Below are 21,849 nucleotides of genomic sequence, written 5' to 3'. Positions count from 1 at the left end.
AGCAAAAATTTTCAGAGATCTGAGGCTGTGTAAGCTTCTGCTGCTGCTTTAGCAATAGTGTGTACACAACATGGATTTCAGTCAGTGTTGTGGCTTGGTAGTCTGTGCTAGCATGTTAGGATGCTGGCTTTGGGCCTAATCCAAATGTCTTTGAAGTCAGTGAAACGCTTTCAACTTCAGTAAGTGAGATGTGGAGGTGTTTTGAGACACTTACTTGTGCTAGCCAGTTCAGAGGTAAGAGTGAGAACAGAGAAGGTGAGAGGTTTAGTGAAAGGAGGGAAAGAGGTCTTGTAAAATTATTTTTAAGTAAAAATTCTGATCTTCGTGGCTGTCTCACGTGAGAAAATTGATTGGGTTTGGGATTAGAGGTGGTAATGGAAAGGGAAGGACAGTTTGAGTGGCTTCACTTTGTGACTTAATTATGTGTGATGGGCATGTGTGGATGTGTCAGGCATGGCCTGCTTTAAACCTGTTCTGGGCAACTTGTCAATAGAGCCTAACTGAAGTCAGTGCTATTCACGAAAGGCAAAATAGTTTCCTGTGTGATGATACTTGCAGTGACACCACTGCAGAAGTTAGGCCTTAAAAGAAAAGAACAAAAACAAACAAATAAAAGAAAAAAAACACCTGACAACAACTTGCATTGCACTTATTGGCAAAACAATTGTTTTAGTGAAGCCAATTCAACCCTGTCTGGGTCTGGATGCAGTAACTATCTAACTATTTAGAACCTCTAATGTAAGAAGAGTGGCACCAGGGAATTGAAGTGTTTCAAAAGCTTAAATTTGTTTCAATCTGTCAAACTCAGCAAGGGGATATATGATGAAATCAGGGAGGGGGATATTGCATTTGGGGAATCCTAGAAGGGTGCCCTGGCATATATTCCTATGCACATCTTTGTCATATCTAAATTATCAAGCAATTGAATTTAGTAGTAATGACCATGAATTAACCATCTGTCAAAGATTTGAAATGTCTGCTTTAGCCCTGAGGCGGCCACAGATGCCTTTGTGTGGTGCCCATAGCATTCCTTTAGCTCCAAAATGGCAGTGTGGCAGCAGACCAAAAGTTAACAGGGAGGGGAATACATTCACTTTCTGAGAAATGATTGTTTTCTTGCTCGTTTGTTTCAGCCAGGCTGTAGCAATATCAGAGTTCTTCCTGCAGATCGTTTTGATTTCAACTGATGACTGCTTTATGCAGCAAATACACTTCAGTCTTATAAAACAGTGATTGTTTATTTTATTTTTTATTATCATTAATGGTACCGTAGTTGTATATTGCATTGAAGGCTTAGAACTTAAAGCTATTGGATTTTCTACTTGAACTGTCCTCTGCTTCATTCCATCTTTCAGATGAGGTATCTTTAAAAAGATAGCACAATAGTATCTTCAAAGAGTTCAGAATAGATCAGAAGTCATTTGCCACACTCAGTCCCTCACTGTACTTCACTTAGAAAAACTTGTTTGAATCCTCAGCACATAGGCCAAAGCTTCTAAAGGCATTAACAAAACAACTCATTAAAAAAGACAGCAGGCTAACTGGTGGGCATCTACACTGTGATCTATTTATTGATTTGTTTTCTTCTTCTTTCTTCTTGGATTTAACTTCCCTTCACAACTATTTTCTAGGATTTATGTTATCCTCCCGTAGATTTTCTGTAAAGATGAATTTAGAAATTGTAATTATACTCCCATTAAGACTCTTTTGAGCACTGAATAGACCTGTTTCAAAAAAATAAATGGAATTTTTCGGGGAAAACTATCAAACCACCCATGGCCCTCCACCCCATCTGTTTGCTGTAGCACTGTCTTCACAATGATATTTGGCTTCAGTAGTTTGGGAAGTGGATCTTGAGTAATGCCACTTGTCCCAGATTAGTTTGTTTTTTGCTGTTTGTTTGTTACTTTTATAAGTAACTATTTTTCTTTCCCCTGCCTCCCTTTATTCTTTCCAGTCATTTCTATGAACTGAATTTCTCCTAGCTGGTCCACTTTGACCTTCCAAATTTTCCATATGGAAAACATCAAAATCCTTAATGACATTCATGATTTCTTTAGGAAGAGAAGAGGGAGCAGGAGAAATACAGTGTGTGAGTTCATTCTTTGTACAGTAAAGCTCATTGTTATACCTGATATATTCCATCCTCTCCCATGTCTCTCATAGTAGTTGAATATACCACAGAAGTGCCTCCTTGCTGCTCAGGAGTTTAAAGCTAATGGTGTAGAAGAGGAAAAAGGATTTAATCATGGACTGTGAAAAGCTGAGTAACAAATGGCTGCTAATAATTCTCCCTGCCTGAAGAATTCCTGTAGATCTCTAGCTTTGTACATCTGATGTAGAAGAATCATCCACTGTTTGGAGCAGCTTCAGGTCCCTTTTGCATGACCTGGGCTACAGGACTGAGGATCTAGCCTTGGCAGCCAGTGATAACTTGCAGCACCTTATTGACATGTACAGCAAGACTGTAAATAGGTTCTCATGTGCTGTATTTTTGCAGCCTTCACAGGGGTTATCTAGAACTTCACCCAGATTCAGAACACTTTTTTCCATTTCTTGGTAAGGTTACTTTGCTGCTAGTCCCTCAGCATACTGAAATGGATAGAAATACAGACAACACAAAAAGAAATACAGTTTCTTAATACCAACCAAAGTGGCAATGTGTATCTTTTAGTAAGATTTTTTCATGTTTGTTTCTAAAAGAGATGCATTGCATGAATGGTTGATTTGGGCTTCTATTTCAACAATATTTCATGCTAATACAAGAAGGTAGCTTTGTCCTAGAGGATATTGTACAATGCAGTCCCTTGAATAGTCTTTACCGTGCAGTTTTAGACACCTCCCCACCACAACCCCCCTATACTTGAAATGTAGGTGGTCACCTAAAGTAAACAGAATTCCTTCTACTCCCTCCACATCTGCCATGCGTTATCTGGCACTCACCCCTGACCCTGATATTCATCATAAGAATAGGAATTGCATCCTATTCAGCTGGGTGCATGCACTTTAACTCCAGTAATCACTAGCTGTTGGAATAGCATGTACCAGGAGCAGAAACTGCTGAGACAACAGGAGGGTGTTCAGACTGGACTGTTCCACTTCCTCATACACTTGGATAATTAAATAGATCTCTAGAAATAAGCAGGTCAGTGCTTTATTTTCAGGGACAGACCAGTATAGTTTAGGATTATGCTTTTGCGCAGTTAAACAAGCTTGATACTGACTCTTAATAGGAAGGATTTTTGAAAAGAAAGTAATTTTCCTCCCTAACTGCTATATCAAATGACATTATGCATCCATATAGAGAAATAGTATCCTTTTGTATGAAAGCAGTAAATTCAAAAGTATATTTGTATTGCAAACAGCCATAAGTGATTCTTTTCCTTTGGTGTAACTTCTCTTCTTCATGACCAATTGCTATCATTCAAGGAGCTAAATAATTTTTGTTGAGAGTCAGACTTTTAAATTCTGACCCTAAATGTGAGGATCCGTATGTTAGGATGAATACTGATCTAGTCTCTGTGACCCCACTAAATGGAACCCACCTGATATTTTCTTTTCTCACAAGGATGAGCAGAATTACTTTCTGGACATCTCTGTGGAGGAAATAAAACTGCCACTTTGATTGCCAAGGGTAGATTGGTTAAAACTTTGTCAAATTCTCAGTTCAAACTAGAATCTTCCTTGTTTACTGTAGGCTTTCTGCTAAAGGTCTGAAGGAGGAATCTTCTGTCGATCCACTGATCTTCAATAGAATTATGACCATAGTCACGCACTTCTCTCAGCTAACATGGCTCTGACCTGTATAAGAAATGAGCAAAACAACAACAAAAAGCCCAGGCCTTTAGCTGACAAGCTTATCTCCTCCCTGTCCAAATCATGTTCATTTTCAGAAAATAGATTTGGTAGCCAGTAGTGTTGTGAGATCAATGTTTCTGCTTTGTTTTGCTGCTGCAAGTTGCACGAGTGCCTAAAGACAGACAAAGCCAAGGTCTCCTATCCACACTGTTGCCACTTCTGTGAAAAGATGGAAAGAGCAAAAGCTCTTCTTCCAGTAGCACTCCTACCCAGAGGGCTGTTGTGTGGGTTAGAAGCAGTTAGTGTTTAGTGATACATAGGGATTGGTTCTGTTTCTTCACCTTCCAAGTTTGTTTCTTCAGTTTGTCTATATTTATATTTAGCAAAATTAACAAGGGTTGAAATAGGTGCTGAGGATATTAATTATGTAATTATGTGAGCAAAGACGTACCTTGTAATGGACAGTGAATGAAAATGACAGAGCTTATGTTAAAAAAATAAATCTCATGTTAGGCTTTCAATGAAGTTCCTCATTTTTGCTTTCTTCTTTACACTTGTTTAAGCTTGCATGTGTACATCAAAATACATTCACATTAATTGTTCATTTTTACCAGCAGATTAAAATATGGAAGGCAGGATTCTTATCCAGGAAACCATCTGTTTGAAAGAGACTGCAAAGTAAAATGAAAAGGATCATATGAACTTCAGTGGTATCTGAGTGGTCTCAGTTTGCACATTGTTAAAAATCATGCAGTGTCCTTTGGCGCCCTTTTCATCTTGATTATTTTTATGAAGAAGACCAGTTAGTTTGAAAAGTAGTTTGCAATATGGGAATTGACTTCTGACCACCATATCACTTCACAATTCCTTATATATCAGGAACACTTGAAAGTACATGCACATGTTTGTGGAGATTTTTTTTCCTCCTGAGGGGTCCAATTATTTATGCTAGAATTATTCTTATTGTGAGTTATTTTTATAATTGAATCAAAACTGTATAGGCTGATACAGCCCCGAGTTACCTCTGTGTTCTAAAAAATCCTCAAAAATGACCAAATAGAATAACTTTGTCACTTGTTTGTCATACCAGTTTTGACAATGGGTCACTCCATAGATGTCTAAAAGGATCTTTAGCCACATTTTATGAAGCCAGAACTGTAATCCAATAACAATTTTCTGGCTAAGTGCATCTCAGTTGCCACTGGGGACTATTCGCATTGCTGTTGCTGCTCTTAAAATGAGCTTAAGCTAAAAGGACACAAATTTCATATTTCTTTCCTTATTTTCTTGAGAGTAATCTAAGGAAATAATATTTTAAATAATTGCATTCTGGTTCCTGAGGGACATCAACATAATTGCATTGAGGATACCTTTATTTTTTGATGCATTTATTTATTAAAAAAGAAGTACATTCCATCTGTAAACGGAATGATTGGTCCAGTGGCACAAAACAATAATGCAATAAAGCCTCTAGTTCATTAAGTTGGAATATGGGGATTGAATTACTAATTTATGTTGGTTTTAATTTCATGGTATAAATTATAGGATTCTAAGATGTAAGGGAAAAATGTTCCCCATGACATGAACTACCTACAGTTCAGCCAGGAAGATTTATGTAAGGCTCAGGAGAGATGAGGGAAGGAGAGGTAATGAAGACCGAGACTGACATGGTTCATCTGGAGTACGTTGGCAGGCACATCACCAAAAGAACAACTCAAAGAATAAATAAATAAATTATATTTATTTAAACTGAGAATACTCTGGAGGGGTTACTTGTAAATATGGGTAGTTTGAAATACTGGTTTCTGAAACTCTGCAATACAAAGGACAGGTAACAATGAAATGAAGAGAGAGATACTTCATTAACCTTAAGTAATTTCTGGTTCATTCCTATTTTACCTTTCCTGCCATACAACGTTGTGCTTTATTCAGTGTAATCTGGTATTCAAAACTTTTTGTGAATTTCAGTCTGCCATTAAGTTCTCCCTATTTTAATAATTTTAGCTTGATTTCTGTGTTTAAAATATTCTGGAACTGCACGTAGAAAGAAGTACAAAACTCATACAAGAGACTATGGTGCCTTCAGAGTGATTATGTTGACGGGATTCTCACTATTGGGAGCTAGTTCTCTGGTTTCAGAGATGAAATCTTAAACTGGTTCTTATTTTCATCTTTGAGATCACGAGCAAGTCACTTTCTGAAAACGGCTTGCACCTCAGTGTCACATTTTTTTCAAAAACTGTTTCATCATATTTCATTTCCTTCTGTCTAACAGCAAGTATTTCATGATGGTTGTCCTCAGATAATCTTTCCCTTTCTTGCATGAATTATCAATTTCCTGTAAACTACCTATATGACAGTTAGTTATGACCATTCAGGATCTGGTCACTGTTTCAGTCAACCTGAAACTGCACTGCTGCTTTGAACTTAGCATTCCCAGCCACCCCTTCATTCCGACCTTCTTCCCATCTTCTGTGTGCTTTCATTTGGAAACCAACATAATAAGCATAGTATTTTAATTTCATCTTTATTCTGTGCCATATCTCATTTTTACAGGATTTTTAAGAAGGCACCATATTGAGTAGTAGTTCAGTATGAGACACCCTTGCTTCAACCTTTCTTGGGTGAAAAACACAGTTATGCTAAGGACATTTCCTACTAAAAATGTTGTTTTTCTTGTAGAAAAATCAATCAGTTGTAGGGGAACTGTTAGGTTGTGGCTTGTACTGCTGATTGAGCACCTGGTGAAGGGGTGTGGCTGGCACAGGGAGCAGAGGCAAATTGTTTGCACCTGTGCTCCCCATGTGACCAGAAAGGATGAAGTCAGGGTGGAGGTACCCTGGGCTCATATGAGGGCTAGCCACTGAAAGGAGAGTATCTCTTCTACCCAGACTTCTTGTGAAGGAGTGCTGTATAGTCAGAGAGCCTTTGCCAGCTGAGAATGCTAGTCATCTTTCTGTGTGTGACTACTGGCCTACCTGTGAGTACTTTGCTCTCTGTTGCTAGGAACTTGTCAGAAGTGGTTTTGCTTCTTCATTAGCAAAATATCAGTTACTTTATTTATTTACTGGTATACTTTAGGTTACCGTTAATTCTGGTTCACCATATCAAGGTCAAGGTTCTTCTATCTTAAAGTTCTCACTTGTTTTAAGCAGTGATGAGTCTCTTTAAAGTGCTAGAAGTGGCCAACTTTAAGTCAGAAGCTACAGGCTCTAGGGCAGGTCAGCAAGATGGGAAGCACTCTTGAGTGCTGGCTCCCTGCTCAAAGCAGGGTGAGATTGAATCAGATTGTTCAGGCTTTGTGCTGTTGAGGTTTGAACACCTCCAGAGTTAGGGACTTGCACAGTTTATCTAGGATGCATGTTAGCATTTTATTATGTTTCTTTCTTTCTGTAAGAGTATTTAATTTTGATGTTCCTTGTGGCAGCCTGTTGATCGTTATTTCTCAGGTGGTCATTTGTGCACCTGTGAGAAGAATTGCTCTTGCAGAGCTTTCAAGAAATACTGTTTGTTTGTCTTTAGTTGTTCCTTGAATTTCTTTTTAGCATTTTAATAAACTTAATCTTAATGTTGATGTAACAGAGATAAACATTCTCCTCTACTTATAAGAATCAGTAAATTTTATTTGTGTCTGCAATGTTGGCATATTTGGGCTCTGTAATATATATATTTTGAATTTGATAATCACACTTTCAAAAGCTGTTTTATGGAGGACAGTCGTTTTCCTTGGCAAGTCATACTTTCTGCTGCAAAAACAGTACTTTGAGTACATTGTCTCATCAGAGCTGCACGTGCTTTCCTTGCAACTATAGTTGAATGCTGTAAACCTTGATTGTTTTCACAGGCTCACAGCACTGGGGTCCTGAGTTCTAGGTTATTCTAATTGTCCATAATGTGTCAGAAGCTTATTTTTCTATACCTTATTGACTCAGAGTATATGCATTTGTATAATATGTAAACTATAAATGGAAGAAATATGCCTTTTATCAAACACAAAGCAGATTTTTATAGTGATAAGAAATTCATTTTTCATTAGGAATCTAGCCTTGTTGTTCCTTCTCCTGCCAGGAGGATTGCACTAGAGAATTTTTGTATTTGTATATTTGATTGGAAAGAAAAAAAAAATCAACTTTCATTACTAAGTCTATTTTGTTTCTTATGTGTTTTTTTTTCAGTGTTCTCGTGGAATGTGTGTGGAGTACTTACGGTATTGGTGAGTCACACAATTGATTACATGTGAAAAAACTTGAAATATTGAATTTATTGATTAATTGAAGATCAAAAAAACAAAACCTGAGAATTATTCTTGAGTTAATAATAATAAAAGTGGCCTCAGGTTGCCCCAGGGGAGATATATAGTGTATACTAGGAGTGGTTTCTTCACGGAAAAGATGATTTAGGCAGTGGAATGGTTAGTCCAAGGAAGTGACGGGGTTGGCATTCCTGGAGGTAATGAGGAGCCATGTGAGTTGATGCTCTTTGAGATGTGGTTAATGATGGACTTGGTTGTGTAAGATAATCAGGTCCAACCATCATCTTAAGTTGCTTTTTCAACCTAAGCAATTCTGTGCTTTTAAAATGGCACGTACAGCTATGCAGTGTGTTCTTAAGCACTGTAAGTTATTCTAATGCTGATGAGCAGTTCCAAGGTGGAAAACTATATTAGAGAATGAAGTCACTTTTCCATGTAATGTCATTAATATTTTCTTCAAAACATATGGACTTGAGGTCTGTGAGTTATCTGGCGTGTGATGCTGTTGATTTCCACCAGTTGTTTCCTCTGTTCTTGGGTGTGAATTCTTTTTTTGTGATTGCATATATTCCTATCTTCTCTATCGGTTGTCTCTTGCTGTGGACAAGTGTAAAAGGTGTTTTCTAGTTTCAGTATAATCAAGGGAGAGATTTATTCTTGTTAGAGAATGTTCCTCTAATTTGGGAGTAAGGTGATGAGTTGCTTGAAAAGACATAGCTTGCATTTTTTGTGTGATATTTTATGTAGTAATTCATTTAACTGTGTATTATAGAGGTGTGCAGAAGAGTACAGAAGAAAAAAAGTAGTTGTTCACATTAGAAGTTTATCAACAAGCTTTTGTTGCATGTTAATATGGTTTGAGAATTTCCTTTAACTCTCACTACTTCTTGCCAGAAGTATAGAAATAAGTTAAGAATATTTTACCTTAAGAAAAAAACTTGAATAAATTCATGCTGGACCCTGTGCTACAAGGGACTTTTGCTAACAGCAGTCAGATGCAGTCCACCTGGGAGGACACTATTGCGAACTGCTTATGATTATGTATATTAATCCTCTCATGAGTGTTACATAGCAAACTGCAGCTTCCGTTATCTTTTCCCTTTCCTCTCATGATCCTTCTTGTCCAGCCAATTCCTGACTCTCCCTGCTGCTCCTTTGAAGTGAGTTTATTCTTTATGGCTCTAGCCAAGGCTTTTCTGTATATACATCTCCCATCTGCGTCCCACAGGCTTATGTTCCAGATGCATGTAAGAACCAAACAAGCTATTACTGTCTATAGCACAGAGTGTATGGGGAATACATCTGGAAGAGGGAAATAACATCTATATGGTAATGAGGAGGTCACTGTGGGTGGGGAACTATTGTAAGGAATTGTAGCTTATTTTAAGGTTTTTTCTTTACTTTGCCCTAAAAAAAAAAAACCCTAGACATTTTAAGCATACATTTGAGGCATTAGCTACATTTTGTCTGAGGTACTGTGCTCAGTACTTTATTATGGTACTGTGGACAGACTGTGAAGTTGCCTAGTGCTGTTGATTCATGGTTTTGCAGCCATATACATGGATTCTCTGCCTTTGGACGTGTTCTGCTTAGGTATCTTCCTCTTTTCATTAACCTATTTTTCATTGCAGAACTAATTTCAGTTCTGGTGGATAAGGTACAGGTTGAGAGACTGTTCCTCTTGTAGAAGAGGTCTCCTCTGCACACTTGGTTTTCATAGAGTCTGGATTTAGGAGGGTCTTGAAGACACTGTAGACACATGTTGCAGTAGTTACATTTCTAGTTTTATCTTCATCTCCATATGAATCTGTTCCAATATAAAGTTGTCCAACTGAAAAGTAGCCATTTCACTGCTAATATTTAAATACGTTGGGCAAATGGCTGTAAAGCGGCCCGTAAGTTTTCTAGTTCTGTCTTGCGTATTGAAACAGTCTTTGATAGTTTCAATGTCACAGATGAAAAATGTGGCCTGATTCTGTTGTCCCTGTTAAATGCCACTGATTTAAACTAAATGGCAGTGGCTTTTTTGCTACTTATCAGGCAGTTTACTAATTCAGAAAACTCCTCAGTCATCAAAGGCTCCTTCTTTGGTTGCACCACAATCATTGTGACAGTTCCAGGTAAGAGTATTCAGCAGAAATAGCTCAAGGGTTCATTCCTTCCAGAATATTTACTTTACCTGACATATCTTTCCTGGGTGCCACAGTGATTAGTCATCTGTATATTATTTAAGAGAAGCTGTGGTATATTATTCTTTCTGTGTAAGAAACAGCTAAGGGGTGTGTAATGAAAACAAGTAATAGAAGACCTTCAGCATTCAAGACAACTTGCTAGTAAAGTAAGTGCTTGCTCTAAGAACAGTGTATGCATATGTACTCTAGGTAGGTCACAGAATACTGATTGTCTTCAAGATTACTGGAAAATTTTCACTTAAACTACTATAAATTATATCTCTCTAACATATATGCCTATGAATATTAACAGATTTTAATTGTTTGGGCTGAACTTGTTCTTGAATTGCATCTTTTGCATCTTTCTTATGTTATAGGAAATGCCTTAAAAATCTACTGTCAAAACATGATCTGTCCTTGAAGTACTAGTTCATCACATGAAAGATCATATTGTTTCATTTCCATGAGCTAAAATGACAGAGGCCTGTACAGAGACCCTGAATATTACCCATGTTGCTAATGAGCCATAGACTCATCGGTGTGATTCTGTACTGTGGCATTTGTGGAGGGCTAGACAACTCTGAATTCTTAGGAACCTGATAATTTGCAATCTTGGTAATATCTTTTATATTTGTAGATTTAAAATCAGGGTGAAATCCATTAGATAAAGTGCTCAATAAGCAGTTCAAATATTTTGTTGAAATATTTCAAAGATTTTTCCTTTCTTCTTCAACATGTGCCTTCAGGCTCTTTTTATTGCATGTTTTTCAAAACTTGCTTCAGGGACAGTTATTAAAACCTAGGAAGAAATTAATACAGTACTCAACACTACAGTCCTTCACAAACTGTTAATGAAGTTATTTTCATAACACCCTGGTGAAATTGGGAGGAATTATTGTCCTCATTTGACAGATGGAGATTGGGACACAGCAGTTCAAGTTTGAAAGTACCTACTAATTTGTGAACCCAGTCTGAGACATTCTGCTTCAGACTCTTTCAGAACACTTAAGGATAATGCAATAGGCAATTTGTTGAATGCACAGCTTTCTTTCACTAAAGCTGCCTTTGTGGGCAATCAGCACTTGGAGCAAGGCAGAGCTCGAGTTTCAATTTGGGCACTGAAACACATGAGGAACACACAAAGATGTGTGAAAAGACTGGTTTTAAGAATCTTATCCCATATCTGGTAGTCCCTCCCATGGTAACAGTTTAGTCTCCCAACCCTTCAAGGCAACTTCTAGACTACCTTAAATAGGAAGCCTTTTTTTCTTCTCCTTTTCTCCCTGCATTCCGCAGTTGCTATGTTGCTCTGAACCTTGTCAATGTACAGTGGTTCTCTTCGTCAAGTAGTACCCTCCTGACCTGCATGGGTACATCCCAGAGGCAAGTCCATGCCTTGCACTGGATCAATTATGGCCCTGTGGGAAACTAGTTTTTGACTATGTAACTAAGTCTGTATGATGCTATACAATTACAATGTTCCCCAAATGCCAAACACTTGTTCTGACTTTGATCACAAACAACTGAAGCATGATGTATATCAATGCAGATAACTGCGGAGTACTAATGAGATGGCAAGCATAAAATAAAATGGCTCTGCATTGGTTTCTGAAGGCATACATAATTTGAGCTGTGAAGATTTACTGCTGATTTCCTCTCATTCCCTGTCTCTTATCCCTTATTTTGTACTTACGTCCAAAATATTGTAGAGTAGGGGCTACTGTGTTTTCCTTTTTTTAATATAAAATTGTGTAGTGTTGCCTTGATTGAAGAATCTCATCTTCTCTGACAGAATGAACAATGTGAACCAAATAGTTCTTCCATATTCTAAAAGAAAAAAAAGTCTCCCAACTACTTAATTAAAATACTTGTTATAGAGACTGACCTCAGAGCTGATGATCACTGTCAGTTTGCTATGTGTATTGCCCACCTAGAATGTTGTAGGGAGAATTGCAATTTGTTCACTAACTTTTGTTTCTCTTAAGTGAGTTTAATGTGTTTTATACTTTTCAATTTACTGAAGTGCTAGTAGTTTATTAAAACAGAACATTAACTTGACCTGTATACCTATGTCACAGGACTGTTGTGAAGATTATTAATTAGATAATGTTTGTAAAGCACTTTTTATAAGTGAAAAGTGCTATAAAGTGCTAAGTATTATTATTGCAGCATGATAGAGATCACAAAACACAAGTGAATTAGCTTTAGGTTTAATCCTTAAAAGGCAAGGCATACCAGGGGCAAAATAACATTGCAGTTATTTTTCTTACATCCAACACTTCATTAACTACCACATACGGTTATATAACTCTGTGAGAGTCTAACTTAGTAAAGTTTATAATCATAGAGGAAAAGTTCTCACGGGTTTTGTAGCAAGACTTGTATGCGCAGCCCTTAAGGTCACACAGAGTTCCTCCAGCTATGCAGTGTTCGTGCCCCCAGTTGCATGCAGGGACATCACTGTATGCTTTGGCTCTCTCCAAGTTAACCCCCTTTGCAGGAATGATTCTATCTATCTTAAATAATGTATGTCTTCACTGTGTGCAAATTGGTTTCATGCCATTGAATGAATACAGCTATCTATATCTTTTCAGAATTTCTCTATGCTTTGTCTCACTGGCTCTTTTCTGCAGACTAAGTCTGTTTTTCCTCCTTATTTACTCAGGTGCATCACATCTTCAGTAAAAAAAAACTTGTTTTCTGGCTCAAATCAACTCTTCAAGTTGATTTGAGCCAGAAACTCTTCAAGCTTTTTGAGAAAGTTGGTTGTCACTTCCTTTTCTGTAGTTATCACACTGCATTTCTTGGTGAAGATCTATTGCTACTGTGATTATTGTTTTTTATGAGGATGCCTTAAAAGTAAAGCACAATCATGAGGCAAAACCTTGAAAATCAGCATTAGTTGCCTGTTCCCCCTCTAAAATTCATATGCAAAGTCATGATGAATTTAGTCTATTTCCTTACTCCTGAAATATGCTGTTACAGTACCAGGTGAGTGCTGATGAGAAGCCAGTGACCAGTAAGCATCAGCTGTATGTTGCAGGAGAATCAGTTCCTGGGTATCTCTGGTGCCTGTCCTGATCTGGCTGCAGCTCTTAGAGCCACGTATTGAAGCAGCTGTGCTAAGAAACAATTGTTTGTTGTTCAGAGCTCACAGGATCATGGCTTTTTATCCATATTGCCTCATAGACATCTTCAATGCACCCTGCTTCAGGCAGCTGGAAAAGCAGGAAATGCTGTTGGCTCTCAGGAAGGGGATACTGGGAGCACCTTCTGTAAGGACAGAGTTTGCATTGGTGGCTGGAAGTTGACTGTGTGGGCACTTACTGAGTGGGCTAAAACAGATGAAGGCTCTGGAGAACCACAGCTCTTAGATGTGCCCTGGCCCTTAAGCAAGTTCAGGTGTGAGCAGGGTTGCTGAGGTTGCCCAACGAGGCTTGCCAAGGTGGCCTCCCATGGAAAAACTGGTAGGGCACAGGTGGGTTTGATTGTAAGCACAAGTTCTGTGATGCTGTGTGCTGATACCAGTGCTTTGGGGAGGTGGGTGTGAGGGATGCCAGAATGAAAATGTAGTTGAACTGGAAAAGGGTTAGGTTTTGGGATCTACTGATATCTTTCTGCTAATACTTGGGCTTTGTGCAGGGGTACAATTTCTGTATGGGTGATGCAATGATGAAAGTGAGGTTTAACTCATTAGAGGGAAGAGAAGCTTCACTCTATTCAAATTGGAACCAGATGATGCCAAAAGGGTGGGGAGGGGATTATTTATAGTCAAAGCAGTGAGGTGAGGATTATTTACAGCCAAACTTGTAAGCAAGGTGTCAGGTGGTGAGGAGCCCTTGGGTCAGACAAAGACATCTGCTAGGAATGTCAGCAATACGAAGGTAACTCTTTATCCAATGGTAAATAATAGGGCAGAAATTACAGCTGACCTGGAGGGAGAAAGGTTATGGAGGTATGTTTGAGGGAAGTAACAATGTGTCAGACAAAGGAATTAACTAAAAGTAGGCACACTGCCAAAAATACCTATGTGCCAGTGAGAGACTTGAAGTCAAAAATAAGTGAACTATGTGCCTGGGGGTGGGAGAGGGCTGGCCTTCTGAAAACATAGCTCAAACAGGATGAGACATACGCAATATTGATGTGCATAATTATTAGCTGGACAGAACAAATCAGACACTGGAGTACTTTGGTATGTGTCTATGAACTATGTGGAACAGAACAACCACAAGAAGAATTTTGTGTAGGCAAGCCAGATATTTGTGTAGAAACATATGGTAACTTGATGGCAATTTAAACTTCCTTTCTTCTAGTATGGTATTCTTAAATTTTTACAGTGTTTTCTGAGCTCTACTATTAAGTTGCCATTTTTATTTAGTGATATTCCAATTTATACTACCCGTTTCTTTATTCAAGAAAATGGTGCTGAAGACCTGATTCTTGTTCTCACTAATGCTGACTGTTATTACTGTGGTGTTACGTAGCATAGGTAGAAGTGTGCAGAGACCTACTTACGACGTAAGTTTAAAGAAGGGTTAGTGTTTAATGAGAATCAGTCCCTGAGTGTGTAATTGTGAAGATGAAAGAGGTAATGGACTCCAATGAAGCAACAATGGGTTTTATCTAGATGTATACAAATTACTGCTTGTGGCAATAGGGTAAGGTTCAGAGAATCAATTTCTTGATAACTCAGACTTTGAAGATCAGCTGACTTTAGAAGACACGAGGATAGTGTCCTTAGTCATGCATGATAAGCATGAAATACAAAACTGGTCAAAACAAAATGTTATGCATCTCATGGCAATGAGTTCTGTATGGTAATTATATGTGCTTCAGATGATTGGAAAGATCAGATGTTTATCTGGAAAAGGAGAAAATTCAAATTTTATTGAGCAGAATAATAACGTCAGTAAGTTAAGACATAAAACATGTAGTCTGCAGGAAGGAGTGAAGTGCATGTGCATAGGATTCCACAGGAATCCTGTTTGTGATGATGATTCTGTAATTTTCCCCTTTGAATTTTTGTTTCCATTTGTATCAATGGCTACTGATGCAATAAGATCTGAGGAACTGCTTTTTTGCAACTACATTTGTGTAGGATGGGAGAAGGGGGTGTCACAATCATGTGCTGCTGTTTGGTGCATTTAAAGTTTTGGAGAGCGTGGGTAAGATAACATTGCTGTAGCTGGATTTGGGGGTTGGGTCCTCAGCAGTATAGAAGAAAGGTGTGGTGAAGTTATCCTCAGCTCCCAGCCTCCCACAGCTGAGCCAGCAGTGAATTCTGTGCAGTGAGGAGTCCTTAACAGTTGCCACCCCAATGTATTTTTAAAACATCCTAAAATTATGAAGATATTTTAAAGGAGGTGTGTGTAAATGCATAGTTCCTACTCAAAAGCATTGATTCCTCATTCAATCTTTGGCATCTGCAGAGGTGGAAGTGAGTGCCAAGTCTGCTGCCCCAGGCTCCCAGTGCAGACCCAGCCCACTCAGCAAGTGTCTCTGCAGCCTTGCTCTGCCTTCCGGTGGGGCTGCACATCTACCAGGTGCTTGGCTCTCCTCCTTTCTGTTCTGCATAAGGGGGTAGCTCTTTCCCAGAATGAAGTGAGAATCTTACCGACTGAAAATGACAGTAGATGACCACTAATGGTTTTTATCATTTCCAAAGGTAACTTGTTTAATCCTGTCTTTCACTGTTGCTTTACCTGATGGCTGCTGCTTTAGGCGCTGAAGTCATCTGAATTGGCAATATGGGGTGAGAAGCACAGTAGTTAGACCATGAGTACTGTCCATTTGAGGAGGAAGAAATCGTTCTTCCACTGCCTCCTTTTCATACTTTGTATCATGAAAAGTAGTCAGTTAATTATCTTCCATGGTTACTGCTATTGTAATATGTGCATGTTTGAAGTGCAAAGATAATCATCGATTGTATGCTCTTAACTACGCTATTAATGGTTTCAATACCCACACTGTATTTACATTTTTGCTTTATAACACTTTAGCTATTGTGGTTTTTACATGTAGTAATTCAGTGAAAACTGTCTCCATGTAATGCCCTTGCCATTTCACTCTGTGGTATTAAGTGTTGTTTTTCTGGGAAGGTCTTGAAATGTGGGGCATTATGTATGAGTTATGCTAATTTGTTAGGGCAATGAATACATTAATTTCATTAGTAAATGGCCTCAAAGCAATAATTACCAGTGTAGGTGTGTCAGAAATGATCATGTTCAGTTTTGCCAGTTAATTATTAAGATTTTGTTTTAAGGGACCAAGATTTGACATCCAGCTTCAATTTAGCCATAAATAAAAGTCTGAAGTATATCAGGCTGAAGAAATCTAGCCAAGAACTTGTTTTGCTTGTAGAAATTCTTACATTTTGTCCAATTGTGCCTGCCAATGAAATGCCAAAATAATTAGTGTCAGTGATATGAGGCTTATACTATACCTCCCAAAAAGGCACATCATAATGAAAATAGCAATTGCACTTTCTCAATCCTCTCATCTTGCTCTATGTTACAGAATGTTGAATTACTCAATGATAGTTTTACTTGCTAGTGCAGTACTTGAAATGGCTTCAGTTTATCATTAAAGCTGAAGGTTTTTTAGTGTTATTTTTTTCTCAATAAAGTTTACTTCTAATGATCTAATTAGGTTTATAAGTTATATCCATGTGCTTCTTTTACAGTATTGTCCATGTAGTTGAGACAAATAGATACCTGTGCACCTGAATTAATTTCTGTATGTGTGACCCTGTTTTTAATTACAGTGGACCTGTCGAGAGCACCTAATAAAGTATGATTTTAAGCACCTTACGACTGTATTTTTTCCGAACTTAAGAAATTGTGAACTTGAACTGAGATACGTTTATCAATTATTAAAATGACAACAGTTCTCTAATGTTGTAGTTTGTGGTCTGTGTTGTAAAATGGAGGCACATGGGGAGAGGGACAGAGATCCTCTGCTCTCTTATTCTCTAAGGAATTATAGCTTCTTTCAAAATGCGTTTTATTTTAATTGCAAGGCAGAATATTTTGGACCACTATAGAATAATGCTGTAAAAAAAAAAGTGATAGCTATTTACTCTCATAGTTAAATCATCAAACATATTATGCTACTCAGCTGTATGATAGGAAAATACACCAGTTGTAAGAAGCTGTGTAAGCTCCTTGTGTCTACATTTCAGTGGATGTGGATAACAGCCTGTCAGAGTGGTTACTTCATAAAATACGTTTTCTGTTGAGTGTAGGACTCCAGGCAAGCTCACCATATTCAGTGCAGAGGTCATTGTTCATTCAGTCCAAAGACCATATAATCTCCAGATTTTGTTTTGACCTTATTTCATAATCACAAGTAGAGTTGACAAGTAATGACATTACATCCAGCTTCTTAGATTTACAGATACAAAAGGTGGGTGTCTAATGGTGTCCTTCTTTTGCATGATTGATAACTTTCCACTAGTTGAGCTGATCTTCAGTTTGCGTTGGGACAAATATAAGCAAATGCAACTGATCTCACAGGGAGTTCTGGCATGTTTGGGCAGCCTGGTTAATTTAACTTTCTTCTTCTTGTTTTTCTAACCATGCAGAGAAAAATAAGAACAGTGGGTGATGTTATTAGAGTCATCACTGGCCCAAGATGCCCAATCATTTTGCAGTTTCAGGATGGCTTTTACTCTGCACAGCGTTTGTATTTGTTTAGGGACTGAGAAACCAAGGGAATGAGTTCCCTTCTGTCTCAAATTGTGCCCTTTTCCCAAGATATTGTGAGGAAATGAGTCTTCATTGTGTTTACTAGGCTTTATTAATAAAAGTGGAATGTATTGGTACTTAGTGTTCAAACATATCTAGAGTGGTGCAAATCTATCAGAATTTAAGATTGCTATTCACTGTAGAGATTGTGGAATATGAAGCAAAATGTAGACAAAATCCTTCCTTATATTTTATTCCTGAAAGATAAATCCCCTGAGAAATCAAGTTTTGTTAAAAGCTGTCAGTAGTGAAGAATTTTTCTTCTTACCAGATGATCAAGGATGATCAAGCACCCTAGTCTTCTAGAGAATAGGTTGCCATGAAGTCTGTTACTTACCTGCATATTCTTGTTTACTTTTTTGTTATTTCTTTTTTTGTTGTTGTTGTTAGTATTAAGCTTAAGCATATAAGGATTCCTTTAATACTTATGGCATAGTTTAATAAAAGTTTAGTGAAGTAAAGGAGCTGGTTGCAAAGATGTGCTTTGCATGTAAGCCCCACTAGAAACTCATTTACTTACAGAATCAAATGCTAAGTAAAATAAACAGCTTGGCTTTCTGCTGACATTTTATAGCCACCTTAAGGGAAAGATGGGGAGGGGGGCTCTGTTGCCATGTGGGTTTAATTCATGAACTTCCACTCAAAGTGCTCAAAGGCAATACAGTAGTTGAGCCAACTTTCCCTGCTAAATCACAAAAGAGCGTTTTTTTTTTTTACCAAATACAGGGGATCAACTGCAGCTGCAAAGAGGAAATTTAGAATTATCATCATACCAGTATCAGAAGGTCCTTTATATTTATAGCTTCATAAAAGTTCACAGCTAGAATTTTTGCTGCCAACTCATAAGAACTAATAAAAAGAACTAATGAAAATATCTGCAGGTTTTTTTTCCATGGACAGTGGTTTCTTAATCCTTTAAATCATGATGAATTCTTATATTCAAAACATTTGCAGAAGTGGAGGGTAAAGGACTTCTTGTTGCTTTCTTAGGATAGGACACGAACTTGTTACAGGACAAACCGTGCTGCAGTTTTATGTAATATTGCTATATTCCAAATGTGTCTATTAACACTAAGAGGATTGTTTGTGATAGTTTCGGAGTAAAAGAAAAGAGTTACAACAGTATTCTGCTTTTGTGAAGGCAAATCACTGTATTATTTTGATATTCTTTAGAACGTGATTTAGAATCACAACAGTGGTTATTGCTTCAACATTAAAAAAAACAACCTGTAATTAAGCAATAAGTTTCTTTCAGATAAGTAGCATTAGGCTGTAATGAAAACCTTGTGTTTTAATGTACCTTGAAGGATGCTGTTACTCAGTTCACAAGTTCTGAGTTTTAGTGACTAAAAGCAGAAAGTTTTTTTTATTTACATTCCTAAAACTATGGGAATTGTATCAGTATTCTTTTCTCCAGCTCCTGTGGAAAAAAGTTTCCAAAAGAAAAGCTAGTGATAGCAGTGAATTAAGTGAATATTCCTCAGATGTCAGGATAACATTATTTCAGGTGATTCTTCCAGTTACTGATCATTATCTCTGCTTCTTCTGGGTATTGCTATGAGTTTAATATCATGGCTGCTCTGAAATTGTAGCTTATAGAAGATTATTCTGTGGTGTCTTCTTCCTTGCAACTTCATCTAGTTGCAAAGATTCTCTCCCAGGGAAAGCATATAGTGTTTGAAGTTTTGTAATTTATCTTACTATACTTTTTTTAAGTTAAACTTGGAAATATCTATGAAGTCTTATGTATATAAATGTTCTGGGTTATATTAGTGAGTGTCATTTAGCGTCACTGGAATGGAGAAAGCATGTTTCAAATGGAATGTTTCCCACTGAATTACTGCAAAAGGATTGACCTCTCTGAAAGAGAAACTTCCAGTCAGAGGAACTAAACCAAAGTCAGAGCATTGTTCTAATATTATATTTGAATACACATCTATAATTCCTTTAAAAGTATGATTTCTGAGCTGTGACTTGCTTAAGTATGGCACTTGTAACTAGGAGAAAATCACAGTGCTTTACAGTTCATTGTGAAGAGCAATGTCTTTTATGAACTCACTGAGTGAGTGGAAAGTTTTTAAACAGAGGGGAAGCTCCATTATTTTCTCCGTGCTGGTTCTTTAGCTTTTTTAAGCTTGTCAACAAGTATCTACGTGATTGTGAAAATTTACTGTTTTGTTTTGTTTTTCAGCCAAAGAGTAATAGTGCAGTGAAATACAATCTCTTCTGTTGCTGTGAGAGACACACCTAACAGAGCTGAGCCATTCCTGTTCTGGCTGTCCTCTCAACCCAAACAGTTTTATCATTTTGCATGTGGTGTGCTTCACGCTGTGAAGCTATTTGTTGAACTAGGCCATGCTACTTCTTGAGAGGAAGACAAATGTTCTGTATTATCCTTAATTTCCATATAATTGTTTTAATCCTTGTTTTATAATGTAAAAACTGCCCTGGGGCTACCTCTTTGTTTGGTATTATAGGTGTCTCATTAAGAGTTTGAGCAGGATGGAAATGTTCAGGTCTGCTTTTTCTTCCACTCACCTGAATGGTTTGCAAGATGCACTCCAAAAGCAATCAGCTGTTCACACTGCGAAACTCTACCTCTGCATGTGAAACATGCAAGCCTGCATTTCCCATCCATCTCCTTTTAGATGTTTAGCAAAACAGCTTAGGACTATTGACAGCTTTGGCTGGAGAGACGTGCTCCTGCAAACTTCACCAAACATTTGGTTGTCTCTGGGGGATCATATGTTCTAAGCTAAAAGGAATTGGTGGAATAAGGTAAGAAGAAACATCATACCTGAGCCTTAGCAGTTTCCTGTCTTTCATTTTGACCGCGTGTTTATTCAGAAAGCCTGAACGAACAGTCTTAGGTAAGGAAAATGACAGCATGCAGAACTCCTGGTAGAGCCAAGATTTATGGGAAATGACACAGGAGTCCTGTATGGATTCCTTTCTGTTTGGCATTCTTTATAGATGTTTTATGCCCTGTTAACGACAACCTGTCTTGCTCAGATCCTGGTGAACAGCTGTCCTCAGCCTTCACTATCTGACTCCTTAATTCCTGTTTGCATTTTCAGCTGTCTTTGTTTTGGGGTGGTTACATCTAGATGTTGCTCCATCCATGCACCTGAACTTTGCTCTCACAGGCTACAGATGGGATTCCCTTGAGAATCTCCAGCCAATGAGCATATTTAAATTCTTCCACAGCAGTCAGAATTAGTGGAGCATAAATTGGTAAGTGGAGGAAGGTCCCAGAGTTTTCCTGCTTAATTCTGTAGAAGTTAGAATGGTGACAACCTTTCTGAAGCACAACAAAGCATCATAATCTCATTGCAAAACATCTGTGGGATACCATAGAAAGCCTAGAGATAATGTAGTATTGTGCAGTATCTTTCCATAAAGGTATTCATGTTTGTTTTTGATGAGGAATTGTAGACTGTTGAAATTAGTGGAGTGAAAGGCTTTTCTATGCCTAACAGAACTGAGAAATATGTAAGCTTCAAATAGCTCTTTTACAAGTTGTTTTCAAGCCTGAAATAGGGCCTAGTCTTGAGGGGATGAGAAACAAGCATCCTGATTTGACCAGATGTTAATGTTTAATTCTGTGGTCCCTTTAATAACAAGCCCAGTGAAAAAAGGGAAAGTTGAATGAATACATTTTTTGACATTTTGTTTATTAGCATTTTATCTAGGCTAGTAGTAAATGAATAGACTTGTCAGCAGAAATCTCTTGGTGAAACAAATAAAGAATCTTAATAGGCCGGGAGAACAGAACTAACAGCAAATTGCTCACAAAGAGCTCTAATTTATTGGTTTCCTTTCTGTGAAGATTCTGTTCTGGATTCTGGCTTTGCCAGAAGAAACAGCTGAATGATGACTTGGA

The sequence above is a fragment of the Cyrtonyx montezumae genome, unplaced genomic scaffold (genome assembly GCF_038088225.1).
Source record: "Cyrtonyx montezumae isolate F1298 unplaced genomic scaffold, pur_monq_1.0 scaffold_1, whole genome shotgun sequence".
Lineage (NCBI taxonomy): Eukaryota > Metazoa > Chordata > Aves > Galliformes > Odontophoridae > Cyrtonyx > Cyrtonyx montezumae.
The sequence above is the reverse complement of the archived record's forward strand: the minus strand, read 5'-3'. Positions refer to the sequence as shown.